Here is a 16,522-nt window from a genome sequence, read left to right as displayed (position 1 = left end):
GTATTATGTATTTGTCCGCAGACCGCAATCTGAAAATGCTTTGTATGAGGGACCCCCCCCCAGAAGAGAAGATTTGTGACAAAAAAATGCAAAACCTTTTCAAACACCTTAGCAAACAAATAGCAGATGTACAAGCTTACAGCACGGTCCCCACTTTGAGAAGATCTGCTCTACAGGTCCGGATCTACCATATGGACACTTTAGGCACATTCACACCTGATGCCCAAGGGCCCCGGGCATCAGGGGGCCCCTAGGGACATACACCTGATGCCCAAGGGCCCCCTGATGCCCAAGGGCCCCCTGATGCCCAAGGGCCCCAGGCATCAGGGGGCCATTGGGGACATAAAACTAAATGAAACTATTCAAGAGACTATGACTAAAACTAAAATCAAAATGTGCTGCCAAAATCAACCCTGGGTTAAACCTAGCATTCCTATTAATAAACAAAAATACATTTTCGAGGTGGGTTGCACAATTTCAGCCAATCAGGACAGAGCACTCATTTATCAGCTTAATTTAGTGGCCAAGTAAGTTCCAATGTTGTCTGCTCATTTATTTCATGTCATGAAATCACTTCCAATTACACATTTATTTGTTAATAAATTATGTTTGATAAACCAAAATCCCCCTCAAGGACCCCTGGGGGTCCCCGGACCCCACGTTGAGATCCACATTATATACACACAACATAATGAGAAGGGATGCATTCATAGCAAGTGTTACCAAACAAACTTTATTAAGATAACTTAATACTGATCAAACTTTAGACATACCTATTCCGTGTAACTTGATCACTGGCATCAGGTTACACACTGTTTGCGGGTCAGAACATGCGCCAAAGCTCCTCCCGCGTTGACCGCGAGCGGGATGTTTTGGTTTCACTGGGGGCAGTGCCGAAGAGTTATCTGAGAATACAAAACAATAACAAGATAATGATGATAAGATGAATTATAAATATGTAAAATAACAATACACCGTAGTCATTTCATTTGCAACAAATAAGCTCTGGGTCTCTGCCTTTTATTTATTATGCAATTTATAGAGTTGTCCCGATACCAATAAAGGTATCGGTTACTCGGGCCGATACCACCCTCAAGTACTCGTACTCGGTACCGGCTCCGATACTTAAAACATCCAATTGACACTAGGCTGAACGAATGCAACGTCTGACCCAACGACTGCAAGACTGACCCAACACTGCAGCAAATCGCCAAAAACAGCCGATCTACGAGCATAAATGACAATTGACAAGTGTAGATCAGAGATCCATCTGCATCTATGAGAAGGGGTAAAAGAAGTGGTTACTCCCACAAGTACTTGTAGGCCTTCTCGTACTCTGTCTCAATAAAATGGTATCGGGACAACTCTAGCAATTTATTCATGGTATTATAAGCATATGTTTGTTTTGTCAGCTAATGAGCATCCTATAGCTCAGTGGTTTTCAACCAGTGGTCTGGGGACCACCAGTGGTCCTTGAAGGGGTTCCACGTGGTCCCCAGCTAAATGATCAGAGTTGGTAACAAAATGGACCGTTATAGATCTTTAACTCTTGAGAGCGTAAAATTAAACCAAATTTGGTTTCATTTTACGCTCTCAAGAGTTACATTATTGTTAAACATCTGCATTACTTAATTTATAAGAAGTCTACACAATTAGATAATGTAGAAAAAAAAATGTTATTTTGATCAACGTTTGCCAACAGCATGGAATTGTGGACAAAATACCCAACAACAAAATATCCTTTAGTTTTGGGTCTGAGAGGCTAAATCTCATCAAATGGTGGTCCTTGGCTCAGATGCCAAATAAATAATGGGCCTTGACAGGAAAAGGGTTGAAAACCCCTGCTATATTCCTAAATTCCTTCTAAAACAGCAGTTCTCAAACTTTGTTTGTCTGGTATGGTATAGTAGCCTATTTGGCATCACTTCCAATTACACATGTTCTTAATAAATGATTTTTCATAAATTAAAATCCCCCTCCTCAAAGACTCCTGGGGGTCCCCGGACCCCACGTTTAGACATACCTAGGCTTATTCTATGTAACTTTATCACTGGCATCAACATGGTAGCGATAAGCGTTGATGGTGCTCCTCAGAAGATGGTGAACAGTCAGTCAGGGTCAGTGGACACCAAGCTCTGACCAAGTTGTGTTCTTTTGCCTCCAGGAAATACGCAGCGCTGGCACCGCTGTTTGGTGGATATATTCAAGTGAACGTCATCACCCAAGCTGTTCAAACACAACACAATAATCACGCACTCATCACGCACAGACGCTAAAATAAACATAATAATACATAAACATAGCAGGCTTGGCTGCCTACCTCGCTGCTGCAACAGGCAATTCTCTATAATAAACGATTCAAGTTTTACAAGCCACCATGAAAGCATCCTTTGGAACGTGCGTCGGTGCGTGTCACCTGTGTGTGCGTGTTTTTTTTGGCTAAAAGGCCAGTGTCTATTTAGCAAATCTAAGCTAGTAAATATAAGACTTCCGTTGGACGAACTCTTCAAAATAAGAATACCCTTCAGTGTAGGGCTAAACTGGATCTATTGAAAAACTGTTAATTTGCACATCAATTGATTCAATACTATAACTTAACCTTTTGCCATTTTATCGTCTACTCAGGCTTCTGTGAACACCCCAGACAGTTTTTAAGTTGATCGATTTAGATATTTGATATTCATTTTATCTGCCCCGCCCCTTCCTATACATAGCTCTGGTCCATATACTGCTTCTACGATTCTGCCCTGCACAGTATAAGGCTATGGGACTTTCGGTTTTAAATCTCAAATCGAAATCAGACCAGCCTCTCCTCTTTAGCATATTTTAAAAGAACGTTTTTGCTACTCACCAAAACAAAGGCGAGTTGTGTCATTAGAAAGCCTACTTTCCTTAGTGGACGCACTCTGAGCCCCCCACCACATGTATAAATGGTACTTTTTGGCCAGAAAGGGATTTCTTTTTCACCAGGCAGCCTCACTCTATGAGGCAGTTCTCTGGGCAATATCGGTAGAGGGCGCATTGGAGTAACTAAAAGTATTTTTTTCCCGGTGGAAACAAAATCCCTTTTTGGCCAAAAAGTACCATTTATACGTGTGGTGGGGGGCTCAGAGTGCGTCCACTAAGGAAAGTAGGCTTTCTATTGACACAACCCGTCTTTGTATTGGTGAGTAGGTCAAACGTTCGTGAGATTTCCACTAAAGAGGAGAGGCTGGCCTGATTTCGATTTGAGATTTAAAAGTAGAAGCAGTAGAAGGCTATGGACCAGAGCTATCCTATACACAAACTCCATTTTTGAGGGGCACTAGCCCCTCCTATATACAGGTTTAATGTTTGTCTTTAGTTCAATGTTTGTTTAATAAACGCCATTGACAATGAAGGGAAAACGTACGTCCTTTTGTAACTCATTACGTCATTGTCTCTTTATTGTTAATGGCATTTAATGCTCCTCACTTCACACGGGTGTGATTTTTACCATGATAGATTCATCAAAAACACCTAGGTCTTTTTTTCTGGTGGCTATTGTTCTTCTAATAGTGAGGGGAAGTGTTTTTTTCATTTACTGTTTTCATATATATTTTTGATTCTTATATCTCCTCCGTTGGATGGACGTTGTCGTTGAGGCATGATAGGCCTGTAGCCTACCAGCCAGTGTTGATTTTGACAACAAATTTAAATTTTAGTTTTAGTCATAGGCTATAGTCTCTTGAATAGCTTTCATTTAGTTTTTGTCACATTTTAGTCACCTGGAATGTTTTAGTGTTAGTTGTAACGGACCCCCGGGATGGTGAAACTTTTATTGTTTGATTGATTGATTGATTGAAAAATGTATTAACAGTTTGCAGAATTACAGTACATTTCAAGCACAAACTCAATACAAAGGCTGTTAACTGTGAGTGGACGACCAAACATTGTGGACCCTATTGGAAACAAGTGTAAAGCATTACACTTGTTTCCAATAGGGTCCACAATGTTCAATTCATCAAAAACATTTAGAGACGTACAAATAGACACTTCTATATAGACAAAGGACAGAACAGGAATTCATCATAAAGGAGGTAAAAAGGGAAAAGAAACATATACAGTGAGGGAAAAAAAGGGGTGGGCGGTGGGGGGGATTCACGTTCAGCTCCGTTCATTGTCTCCACCAGGCCGAAGGCATGGGGAGAGAGTATGTTTTGCACTCCGTCCGTGTGTGTGTGTGTGTGTGTGTGTGTGCGTGCGTGCGTCCGTCCGTCCTTCCTTCCTTCCGTCCGTCTGTTACCAGCTAATCTCCGGCACCGTTGGCCCGATCCATGCCAAACTTTGCACACACACTCCCTGGATGCCAACAACGAACCTCTGCCCCAAATATTCCTCAACGGCCTGTTATAGCGCCACCATGAGGCCGATTTAGGCAAAACACATTTCTGTAGATTACTCGTACACATTTTATCCATACATCACACAATTCGGTATACACTATCTCCATAGTCATGTGATCAACACGGATCTGCACCATTTCCCATCTTCCTTCCTGATTGGCTAAGATTCGCTTCCAAAGCTCACATGATTGGTCCGTTTCCAACAAAATGCCACAAATCACAAACACAGTGTGCAATTTCCGTGAAATTATACACGCACATTTCCACTAGGCTGAGGACGACATGACACAATTTATTTTCCAAACCAGCCTCATGGTGGCGCTATAACAGGGCAATTCCTGTTTTTACCTATAACTGCATCGTTCTGTGTACAACTTTGTATGCGCACTCCCTAGAGGCATGGAAAAACATTTTCCCTGCATCCCTCCACATCTGCCGGTTATAGCGCCACCATGAGGCCGATTTCTGCAAAACACATTGTTTATATTAGTCGCACAGATTTCATCCAAATCTCATGCAAATCGGTATACATGATCTCTGTAGTCATGTGATCAAGACGAGTCTTTTTGATTTCTCAGATTCTACACTGATTGGCTAAGATTGCCTTCCAAAGTCTTCAGGAGTGGCCCGTTTTCTACAAAATGCTGCACATGTCCTGCTCATCCAGAATTCTATCCTCAGAGATGCTATGAGTGATCTGACTCTGCATTTCCTCAACACAATGAAGAAAATTGTTGCAAAAAACAAACAAACATGTTTATATCACTCCTAAACATTTTGCCAAACATCACACACACTCCTATCCTCCTGGTGGAGACCTGTGCCCAGAAGGGCACTTTTTCTAGTTTGTCCTGTTTTCAATTGAAACTGATTGAAACAGCCAGCGCAGGCACATTAGCATATCAACTCAGTTTGAAGTAAAGATACTGGTATCTGTCTGTGTGTGTGTGTGTGTGTGTGTGTGTGTGTGTGTGTGTGTGTGTGTGTGTGTGTGCGTGCGTGCGTGCGTGCGTGCGTGCGTGCGTGCGTGCGTGCGTGCGTGCGTGCGTGCGTGCGTCCGTCCGTCCGTCCGTCCGTCCGTCCGTCCGTCCGTCCGTCCGTCCGTCCGTCTGTTACCAGCTAATCTCCGGCACCGTTGGCCCGATCCATGCCAAACTTTGCACACACACTCCCTGGATGCCAACAACGAACCTCTGCCCCAAATATTCCTCAACGGCCTGTTATAGCGCCACCATGAGGCCGATTTAGGCAAAACACATTTCTGTAGATTACTCGTACACATTTTATCCATACATCACACAATTCGGTATACACTATCTCCATAGTCATGTGATCAACACGGATCTGCACCATTTCCCATCTTCCTTCCTGATTGGCTAAGATTCGCTTCCAAAGCTCACATGATTGGTCCGTTTCCAACAAAATGCCACAAATCACAAACACAGTGTGCAATTTCCGTGAAATTATACACGCACATTTCCACTAGGCTGAGGACGACATGACACAATTTATTTTCCAAACCAGCCTCATGGTGGCGCTATAACAGGGCAATTCCTGTTTTTACCTATAACTGCATCGTTTTGTGTACAACTTTGTATGCGCACTCCCTAGAGGCATGGAAAAACATTTTCCCTGCATCCCTCCACATCTGCCGGTTATAGCGCCACCATGAGGCCGATTTCTGCAAAACACATTGTTTATATTAGTCGCACAGATTTCATCCAAATCTCATGCAAATCGGTATACATGATCTCTGTAGTGATGTGATCAAGACGAGTCTTTTTGATTTCTCAGATTCTACACTGATTGGCTAAGATTGCCTTCCAAAGTCTTCAGGAGTGGCCCGTTTTCTACAAAATGCTGCACATGTCCTGCTCATCCAGAATTCTATCCTCAGAGATGCTATGAGTGATCTGACTCTGCATTTCCTCAACACAATGAAGAAAATTGTTGCAAAAAACAAACAAACATGTTTATATCACTCCTAAACATTTTGCCAAACATCACACACACTCCTATCCTCCTGGAGACCTGTGCCCAGAAGGGCACTTTTTCTAGTTTGTCCTGTTTTCAATTGAAACTGATTGAAACAGCCAGCGCAGGCACATTAGCATATCAACTCAGTTTGAAGTAAAGATACTGGTATCTGTCTGTGTGTGTGTGTGTGTGTGTGTGTGTGTGTGTGTGTGTGTGTGTGTGTGTGTGTGTGTGTGTGTGTGTGTGTGTGTGTGTGTGTGTGTGTGTGTGTGTGTGTGTGTGTGTGTGTGTGTGTCGCATGGTATTATTTGAATTACGCAATACACTTATTAATACTTTTGAATACATTAATGCTGAACTATATGTAACTGTTCTTTTGTGAATACAATATCATTTTGTCCAATCCGTATGGTAGAGTATGTTAATACAATTTTAATATTTGGTCTCCCTTCACTAGACATTTAGCTTGTGTCAAAGAGGTCATGTCTCACCTACCTGTAGCTGTAGGACAGAATCTGACAAATTTGACCTGAGGGTCAAGATTAAATTTATCCTCTGAGAAAGCAGGCAGGCTCTATATTAGCTCAATGGTAAAAATGCACTTGCACAGGGGGACACCATGGTTCAAATCTGGGGTAGAAGAGAAAATTGATTGATTGAATATTTTATTAGCACGGGAAAGTACAGTTCGGTCTGCTAAGAGGATTTTAAACCCAAGAAAGCCTAGTCCTCTTGCCAGAATATGAACCCTGGCATTTTGAGTACCCTAACGTTTTATGTTAGAAATGTTGAGTATATGGGTACCCAGCATCTAGAAACAGCCGGATGCTAACTTGCATATGTTGAGCAATTTTCACAATTGGCATAATATGTGACCATACCATTAACAACCTATTATGGCAAAACATTCAAATATTTCATCATCCTTTAAGTAGCATGTGATGTGAGGTCAGCACATTTGGGCATTATTTATTCTGCATTTGAGCCACGGACCACCTTTCCATGAGATTTAGCCTCTCTGACCCAAAACGTAAGAATATTTTGATATCGTTGGATAAGATTTTGTACACAAATCTATGCTGTAGCAGCCTATTGATGTGGTACCATATAGGAGAGATAACGGGTCAATTGATCAAAATAACAGTTCTTGTACATTCCCTAATTAACTCTAAAAGATGGTCCCCATCATTAGCTGGGGACCATCTGGAACCCTCTCAGGGACCAATGGTGGTCCCCGGACCACTGTTTGAGAACCACTGTGCTATTAGGTACCGCCCTGATATGGGGCTCTCTACCCCCCACCCCTTCCCTCCTCCCCACTACATTAGTATGGATGATACGATGGGTGTGGCCAGGAATAAGGTGTGTGTACTTTGTCTCAAGTACTGGGGCTCAAACCCCAGTACTTTATCCAGCACTGTCCCCCCCAGACAATGGGCTTTAACTGGAGGTGCCACACTCCGCCCACCTTCCACCATTTATTTGCAGAGGAACCAACAACACGATCACTCATCCATCATCAGACAGACGTCAACACCAGTCACCAGCAGCAGCAGGCTCAGAGTAGACCTCAAGATGGTGAAGAACTTCTACATCCTGTTTGACCGGGCCTCTCCGGCGGTGTTCAGCCGAGGAGACGTGGTGTCCGGCCGGGTGGTCCTGGAGCTGACCGCGGCCAGCCGAGTGCAGTCCCTCACGGCGCACGCTGAGGGTCTGGCCAAGGTCCACTTCAAGTTGGACGCAGAGGGTTTGGTCAACTTTGAGGATTGGAGCAGGGTTTCGGTTTCGGACGCCATGTCGTTTTACGCAAAGCGCCACAAGGCGGAGGTGGAGTACCTGAACCGGAGAGAGGTTCTCCTGTGTGCAGGTAAGACTCAGTGGACACCTGGTGCCCTAGCTTGACTTATACCCCTAATGCCTAAACCTTTTGGGGTCTTTTTTTTTACTACTGAAATGATCTACAGTGACACATTGTGAGCTTCTAGATCAGGCTATTTCAACTATTTTGTAATGTTTTTCAAAAAACAAAGTTTAGAGATAAGGATTAAGTCAAGATATAGGGCCCCTAGGTGGTCCCATGGTTTCCATTCATTATGGCCAGCGGGCAGCGGCACCTATTAGGCCTAAAGTGTTATTGCGTTTATTTCCTTGGCTACAGTTTTTATACAGAATTCTGTATACTAAACATCCCTATAGTTTTGGAATACATTCATTATTAATGTGTTTGGACATCTTTTGGACCAGATATGAACTCTTTTCACACAGATAATATCGACATTGTAAAAAAAATCGGTTATCGTCCATAACAGCAATGTTAATATTTGTTATCTGTATCGGGCCTAGAACATATCGGTGCATCCCTAGTATAGCCTGGCTCCAGCCCTGAATCGCTATAGCCACGTAAAAAAACAAACAATTGGTATCGACAAAACTGGTTTGTTTCTGGTTTCCAATCCGGTTTCAGTTTTGGTGTGGAAATAACTTAAATAAACAATTAGTTTTGTGACATGACCTTTGACACGATCTATAAATGTCTCAATAGGAGAGCGGGGAGACTAAATATACAACCACCCTAATTGTATATTATATATATTGTATTAACATACTCTTCCATGCGGTTTGGACAAAATAAAAATTCATTAAATAAAAGTTACATAGTGCCGCTTCAACATTGTGTGCTTGAGAAGAAACATGTACTCCATGAGAATATAGATGGAGCGTTTGTAAAATAATTGATAAAAAGAAAGTAATTTGCTACTGCGTTGAAAGGGGATAAGAGAATAAAATTAAAAGTGAAAGAAAATACTGGTTTTGTGTAAGAGAAATGAGAACTTATTTTCCATTTCTTTGTTCCACAAAAAATCGTGCCTATACATCATGCCTATACTAATGGGATGCATGTGTTATTCCTTTTCCTCAGACAACGGGAAGGCCAGCACGCTGCCTGCAGGCAGACACGAGTTCCCCTTCTGTTTCCAGCTTCCAGATGAATACACCCGGCTGGCCACGTCCTTCCACAGCAGACACGGCAGCATCCGATACTGGGTGAGAGCCAAGCTCCAGAGACCCTGGGCCTCGGCCCTGGGCCTCGGCGTCACCGAGATCAAGAAAGAGTTCACCTACATTGAACCCATCAACATCAACACACCCTCTCTGCTGGTACGGACAATACAATGCATTTTAATTGTTTTCATACGAGAGGGACACTCAGCATTTATATTAGATACAAACAAAAGTACTCATTTTGGTGTACTTCTCTGTATGTAAGTATACACTGTAATGTAGAAATAGTCTGTTACAGGTAAAAACACAGAAGTATCGGTATAATCAAAGTGTACTTAAAGCACCTTTTTGCAGAATGTCCCGTTTCAGTTTTCAAATATATTCAAATAATATAGATCTACAAGCTCACAATGTGACGCATTATTAATTAACTTGTAGATCGGATATTAAAAAATGGCCGAAATCAGCAAAATGTATACATGTATATGGCTACAAAGTAACTAGTAGTAACTAACGTTTTCAAATAATTATAGTGTACTACAAGTAGAATATTTGCCGAAAATTGGAAATACTTCAGTAAAGTAGAGATATAACTCAACATTGTGCTCAAGTACAGTACTGAGTAAATGTACTTAGTTACTTTACACTGGATACAAAATAGCCCAAATGTATACAATTAAATACAAAATACATTGAATCAGATTCTTGAGTGAGGGATTTTGCACATACTGTACTACAGTGTATGTGCACAACTCTGCTGCCTGCTTGCTCACCAGAGCCCGCCCCAGAGACCCCATACTTTTACCCGTCTGTAAAACAACTGCCCTTTCCAGACCACGAATGCATAATTTACAGATGGTGAAAGAAATGCAAATGCCACTCCTTTCCATGCCATGCCGGAAGGCAGCATTCAGGAGAATTGCTTTTTTTAGCTGATCTACAAGCTCTCTGCGACGCGTTGTGAGCTTATAGATCTGCTATTTTTGTCCAAAAGTGCTCTCTTACGGGATTTCAGCCCCTGTCCCTTTAACACTCTCTGCACGTCCCTGTCCACGACCTTCACTGGCTGCCAGTCAAACACAGAAGATTGATTGATTGATTGAAGAATTTATTAACAGTTTGCAGAATTACAGTACATTTCAAGCACAAACTCAATACAAAGGCTGTTAACTGTGAGTGGACGACCCAATTAAGCATTACACTTGTTTCCAACAGGGTCCACCATGTTCAAATCATCAAAACATTTAGAGACGTACAAATAGACACTTCTATAGACAGAACAGGAATTCATCAAGAATAGAAGAAGAATAGACTTCAAAACACTGTTCTCCACCTGCAACTTTGTAAACACGTGTTTTGTTTTTGCTGATTTCAGGGATCACGGTCCGTCACCAAAGCAAAGAATATGACTGCGTGGTTATGCAACGTGGGACACCTGTCCATAACGGCTAAGATCCACCGCAAGGGTTACATGCCAGGTGAGAAAGATCTTTTCTAATCAACATCCCATATCTCTGCTACTATAACATCAATCAAAGTGCGTTTTACCCCCTTTTTGTCCCCAATTTAGTCGTCATTGCCAATAGGCTCTATGCACATAGTGGTTCTCAAACCTTTTCATTTCAAGGACCCCCATAACTGAGAGTGTACAAATGGAACCAAATGCACCCGTAAGGGTCCATTTGGTTACACACCCGTAAGGGGCCATTTGGAACCCGCTCAAGGACACTTTGACAATTGAGGCACACTGGTGTATAGCAGAGAGGATGGATGGAAGAGGATATGGAGGAAATAGTACTTGGGTCATTGATATGCCAACTGAGGGTTCAATATAGGTGTCTGTTTATTTTCATTACAAAAATATTTAAAGATAATACACAAAGTCAATAAAAGATATGAAGGAGAAAGCCCCCCAGGGGCTTGAGAAGTGGCATTCTCCAGGAATGTTTCATTCATAGTATAAAAACTACATCACATTGAACATGCAGATCTAAAACATTAGAAGACAGATATCATACAGAGAGAGGGAAAAAAGGACAATATAACAAGAAAAGAGCAGAACATATCACAATAGTCAGAAGTCAAAGTCACCAAACAGTAAAACCTCTATAGGAAAATATTGCATGGACACCAGGTTAATTTAGCAGACCGTATGGGAAGTATTTGGTAAGAGAAGTGATTTTAGAAACTTCTTAAATTGATGAGAAGACAACTCCCATAGATGTAAAGGCAGATAATTCCATATTTTAGACCCTCTGAAGCCTATATTATACTGAGTTTAATATATATTAAACTTAGCTTAATATTGAGTTTAATATTCACCATGAATCTCTCTCTCTCTCCTCCTGCTCCTATATGTGCTTCCTAGGCGATGTCATCCCCCTGTTCGCCGAGTTCCACAACGCCACCTCTTGCTCCGTGACGCCCAAGGCCTACATCGTCCAGAGGCAGACCTTCACCGCCGAGGGCTCCGAGCAGGAGAAGCGTTACGTCGTGGCGACGCAGTGCGGCGTCAAGCTGGGACCGCACTGCTCCGAGACGTGGCTCGGCCGGCCCTTCAGGATCCCCGTGGTGGAACCCTCCATTCTGCAGTGTCCCATCATTAAAGTGGACTACATGCTCAGGGTAAACATTTTTTGTACCCCTCTCTGTTCTCGTGGTTTTACAAATGAGAGGAACTGATTGGAATACACAGGAAATGGAACTCATCTTACTGTAAAGGGAGTGTATTCTTTACAAATAACAATATATGTGCTCATATACACACAAGGATTAAAGTTGTCAGTCGCCACGACTGTAATTTTGATTCCATCAAAGCCAGCATGCCTTCGATGGAAGCATTTCTGTGACGCATTTTGATTTTGTTAACACGTTATTTTAGTGGTTAAACTAGCAATATGTTCAGAAGCACCTTCCATAAAATCTTAATAGTCTCAGATGTTTCATAGAGAAGCAAAGGCTAAAGGCCCAATCTGCGCTTTCTTCAGCTGGTCGACAGTATGTAGAACAGGAACAATATTACTAGAACATATCATAATTTCACAAATTATGTTAATTGTTTAGGAACCAGTATGGGGGAGATCCTTTCACAATGTTTCACAAATGGCACACATTAGGACTTGATCTGTGATCATACAAACATTTTCAGCTGTGAGATTTCATGATGTTACATCATGTCCTAAAACTGTGCTCTCTCTCTCTCTCTCTCTCTCTCTCCCCTTGATGCTTGCTTGTCCTCAGGTTTGTATGGAAATCCGCGCTCCACACACGTCCAAGCTGTGTGTGGAGCTGCCGCTGGTGATGGGAACCATCCCTCTGCGCCTGTCTGGCAGCATCTCCACTGTCAGTGGTCTCGACCTGTTCGGCAGCCTGTCTGGCAGCATCTCCACTGTCAGTGGTCTCGACCTGTTCGGCAGCCCCACCTCCACTACCGGTAGTCCGGTGGCGGTGATGGATGCCGCAGCTTTCAATCCATTTGACAGCCACCCCTTCACGACGTGTGATGTGATGGACACCACCCCTCCCCTCCACCCGTTTGGCAGCTCGAGTCCGTACCCGGAGTGGCGCGACGTGGCCTTACCCGAGCACGAGCAGCGTGAGTGTAATTATCCTATCATGTCTGTCTTAACCACTGAAGCCCTCTATACTGAATGTTGAACTGAGCTTGCTCTGTAGTTGGTCTGCTCTGCTTTCCCCTCTCTATACCAACTCACTTCGCCTAAAATAACTGATCTGGCAGGGGTGGCAGCGGTGGCCGAACGGATAGCGGCGCGGTCTAGATACCGGAAGGTTCCCAGTTCGAATCAGCCGTCCGACACGTTAAAATTACCACCGCTGAAATGCCCTTGAACAAGGCATCAACCACTACGATGAAATGTGTTCTATGAGCAGGGCCTGGCTGGAAACAAGTTCTTGAGCTTAGCCCAGATACCCTGGGTAAATATAGATTTCATTTCATTTCATTTCATCTATAAGCTCACGATGCTTCACTACACAAAGCGCTGTGAGCATTTAGATCAGTGATTGATTGATTGATTGATTCTTTATTTAAGTGTCATGCTTCCGAAGAAGCCCAGCCCATATGGACTTACAGGACACTTTTTACAGTTTACATGAACAATTACAATAAACCGACATGACGGTTTGCAAACAATGATCAAGTGAATAGAAACTGACACTCCAGATCCTTACGAGGCAGATTACATAATATATAACATAAAATAAAATACCATAAAATAAAATACACCATTAGGCCTGTGATCAGTGATTCTCAACCTTTTCAGACTGTGACCCCCCACCAAAACAATCATGTTGAGCTCGGTTCCACAGATACATTTCGTGAAAGTACAAGCTCACAATGCCTCACGTTGTGAACTGACTGTTTTGTTTATCGTGACCATTATTATCTGAATGGCAGTTTGGGTGGTGTCCCACAGGGCTAGATGCTTGGCTATGCACCGTTCTAAAGTCCAGACATGATCCCCAAATCTGACTTATTTTTTTTTTCTCCCTTCCCTCAGCTCCTCCTGAGTACAGCTCCGTGGTCACAGAGGAGGAGGCAGAACAATACACCTCCTCCTTGTCTCCTCCTGCTTACTGTGACGTGAGTAGCACCTCCTTCACACCATACAAACAATACACCTCCACACCATACAAACAATACACCTCCACACCATACAAACAATACACCTCCACACCATACAAACAATACACCTCCTCCTCGTCTCCTCCTGCTTACTGCGAGGTGAGTAGCACCTCCTCCACACCATACAAACAATACACCTCCACACCATACAAACAATACACCTCCTCCTTGTCTCTTCCTGCTTACTGTGAGCTGAGTAGCACCTCCTCCACACCATACAAACAATACACCTCCTCCTTGTCTCTTCCTGCTTACTGTGAGCTGAGTAGCACCTCCTCCACACCATACAAACAATACACCTCCACACCATACAAACAATACACCTCCTCCTCGTCTCCTCCTGCTTACTGCGAGGTGAGTAGCACCTCCTCCACACCATACAAACAATACACCTCCACACCATACAAACAATACACCTCCTCCTCGTCTCCTCCTGCTTACTGCGAGGTGAGTAGCACCTCCTTCACACCATACAAACAATACACCTCCACACCATACAAACAATACACCTCCACACCATACAAACAATACACCTCCACACCATACAAACAATACACCTCCACACCATACAAACAATACACCTCCTCCTCGTCTCTTCCTGCTTACTGCGAGGTGAGTAGCACCTCCTCCACACCATACAAACAATACACCTCCACACCATACAAACAATACACCTCCACACCATACAAACAATACACCTCCTCCTCGTCTCCTCCTGCTTACTGTGAGGTGAGTAGCACCTCCTCCACACCATACAAACAATACACCTCCACACCATACAAACAATACACCTCCTCCTCGTCTCCTCCTGCTTACTGCGAGGTGAGTAGCACCTCCTTCACACCATACAAACAATACACCTCCACACCATACAAACAATACACCTCCTCCTCGTCTCTTCCTGCTTACTGTGAGCTGAGTAGCACCTCCTCCGCACCATACAAACCACCCTGCTCATCCATTACTACCCAGTGTGTGCTTTAGTTTGAGTTAGTTAATATTACATTATTTATATAAAACGCCACGTCACAGAGAAAGAAGAGAGGATAATGTACAGTTGGTGTAAGGAAGATGAAATGGTAAAACCCTCAGTACAGTATGGCGTATAATGAAGATGAAATGGTAAAACCCTCAGTAGAGTATGGCGTATAATGAAGATGAAATGGTAAAACCCTCAGTACAGTATGGCGTATAATGAAGATGAAAGGGTAAAACCCTCAGTAGAGTATGGCGTATAATGAAGATGAAATGGTAAAACCCTCAGTAGAGTATGGCGTATAATGAAGATGAAATGGTAAAACCCTCAGTAGAGTATGGCGTATAATGAAGATGAAAGGGTAAAACCCTCAGTAGAGTATGGCGTATAATGAAGATGAAATGGTAAAACCCTCAGTACAGTATGGCGTATAATGAAGATGAAATGGTAAAACCCTCAGGGACTCACACACATCTCTCAAGTGAAACAGAGAAAGGTCAACAGGAGCCAGACTTAAAGTTGAAGGAGATAAAAGAGACTGAATGAAAACAAGACGTTTATTGGTGGAGGCCGCTGAATATAATTATGTTTTACTCTTAAAAACGTTAAGGTTTACTATGTGTTTTATTCTTGAAACTCAGCCATGTTTTCTCTCCACCGTGTGTACAGGTTGACCCCTACCCTCAGCCATTGTCATGATGAGACCTCACCTACACTGAATGACGTGCGGAACCAGGAGCCCCATCCGAGCCTCAAGCCATTCTGACCAGGAGCCCCATCCAAGCCTCAGGCCATTCAGCTATACCTGGATCACTTCTCTCTGATAATGGACAAACTGTGTGTTTGGCAGAGAATCTCCCTGTTTTAGCACAGAAAGGCAGAGGGACATGTTACCATTCATTAATACAGACAAGATAAAACCGGACAGACAGAGGGACATGTTACCATTCATTAATACAGACAAGATAAAACTGGACAGACAGAGGGACATGTTACTTTTCAGACAAGATAAAACCCAGGTAGTAGGCTAAGTACCATCTCCTTGACAGTTCCTAGTCCTCCTCCAAGTGGATGAAGAACGTCCTCGCAATCAATTGAATCCTCACACGAAGCTTGTTCAGAGTTGGATATTGAGACATTTTGTGAAATAGCTGCTTCACCCAGACAATCAGGTTCATGGATTGTTCAAGAAGAATATGTTTTAGAATCGCCAACAATACACATAGGAAGTAGCACACAGCACCTTCAAGTACCTTGTAGTACAGTATGCTATGACTAATGTACATCTATACTTATAAGTTATATTTATGCTTATATAATTTTCCTCACTATTGTTGCTATGTATTATTTATTTGTTACTGTTATTATTGTTGCTACAATGCTTAGGAACCAAAGAATTGTACTCTTGTGTGCTCGTATATAATTAAGATGTAACAATAAAAATCTAGAATCTTGAATCTTTTTTTTTTTGTGTTCAAAGGTCACTTGATGTTTATGAGTTTATGAGAGTTGGAGTTGCAGATCCCATACTGATGGTTTTAAATCATGCTTTGATCA

The sequence above is a fragment of the Electrona antarctica genome (assembly GCF_951216825.1).
Source record: "Electrona antarctica genome assembly, chromosome: 1".
Taxonomy (NCBI): Eukaryota; Metazoa; Chordata; class Actinopteri; order Myctophiformes; family Myctophidae; genus Electrona; species Electrona antarctica.
Note: the sequence above shows the minus strand (reverse complement) of the source record.